This window comes from Lathyrus oleraceus, chromosome 7 (genome assembly GCF_024323335.1).
Source record: "Lathyrus oleraceus cultivar Zhongwan6 chromosome 7, CAAS_Psat_ZW6_1.0, whole genome shotgun sequence".
Taxonomy (NCBI): Eukaryota; Viridiplantae; Streptophyta; class Magnoliopsida; order Fabales; family Fabaceae; genus Lathyrus; species Lathyrus oleraceus.
The window spans coordinates 433,401,721-433,403,205 of record NC_066585.1 but is presented as its reverse complement, the minus strand read 5'-3'; the positions used below and the strand labels follow the sequence as shown (position 1 = coordinate 433,403,205).

Below are 1,485 nucleotides of genomic sequence, written 5' to 3'. Positions count from 1 at the left end.
AGAACCCGAATCAACATTTAAAAGTTTTTATCCAACTAGCCGACACCTTTAAATCTAACGGCGCTTCACTCGATGCGATCCGTTTAAGATTATTCCCTTTCTCCCTCAGGGATAGAGCACGTTCATGGCTAGATTCACTTCCAACTAATTCAATAACTACCTGGGAAGACCTTAGGAGAGTATTCCTTGCTAGATATTTCCCCCTAGTAAGACTGCTGTTCTTCGAAACCAAATAACTAGATTTTCTCAAAAATAAGGAGAATCGCTTTTCGAAGCTTGGGAGAGATATAAAGAGCTATTAAGAGTCTGCCCACACCATGGCCTAGAACAATGGCTGATCGTTCATACCTTCTACAATGGACTCCATTATAACACCAAGATGAGCATCGACGCTGCCGCAGGTGGCGCGCTGATGAACAAATCTTATCCGGAAGCTTGTGACCTAATTGAGGATATGGCCCAAAACCATTACCAATGGGGAACTGAACGAGCCTCAATAGAGAAAAAGGAGACCCAAGGTGGAATACATGAGGTGAGCTCTCTAGACATGATGCAGGAGAAAATGGACGCTTTAGCCCTTAGGATCGAACATATGTCTACAAACACTAACACCGTAGCAGTAGTCCACACAGAGTGCGAACTCTGTGGATCTAAAGGACACGAATCGGCGGAGTGTAACCTTTTGAACGACCTGAACACCGACCAAGTGAATTACGCCCAAGGTAACCCATTTTCAAACACTTATAACCCTGGATGGAAGAATCATCCGAATTTCTCCTATAAAAACCAGAACCCTATCCAAAATCACGCACCTTAGAGACCGCAAGGTTATCAAGCCCAAACACCAAATCAACCTATGCAAGTTGTGCCCCAGAAGTCTAACCTTGAGAAAATCATAGAGAGCTTTATATCGGGCCAGACTCAGCAAAATAAAGAATTCCTAAACCAAAACATTCACGTAAACAAACTTATAACGCAATTAGGAACCAAGGTTGATCAGATAATCACTCACAACAAGATGCTTGAAACCCAGATCTCGCAGGTAGCACAAAACGAAGCCCCACAAGCTACACCTGGAGGCCAATTTCCTGGATAACCTCAACCAAACCCTCGAGGGCAAGCTAACGCTATCTCATTAAGAAGTGGGACCGCTTACGAAGGGCCTTAGAACCCAACAATGAGCGAGTCCAAAACTTCTAAAGAAAATATGCCTACCAACCAAGAAGAGGAACCGGAGGAATCCGAGAAACAAACCAACCAAGAAGGTGAAGCCAAGGATAAAACTTACAAACTACCATCCCCGTACAAACCACCAATCCCATACCCGCAAAGACTTAAACAAACCAAAATTAACAACCAATACCAAAAATTTATAAAAGTAATAGAAAAGCTTCATGTAGAAATTCCTTTCACCGAAGCTATCACCCAAATTCCGTCCTACGCCAAATTTCTCAAAGACATCTTAACCAACAAGTGTAGGCTCGA

General features: G+C 43.0%; 1 non-coding gene across 1 annotated transcript; it reads right to left on the bottom strand.

Annotated features, from left to right (window-relative positions):
• Positions 1-217: 217 nt before the first annotated feature.
• On the bottom strand, positions 218-324 carry LOC127108780 (small nucleolar RNA R71). Its single transcript, XR_007796293.1, has one exon. It is a non-coding gene; the product is annotated as a small nucleolar RNA R71 (small nucleolar RNA).
• Between the last annotated feature and the right edge of the window lie 1,161 nt (positions 325-1,485).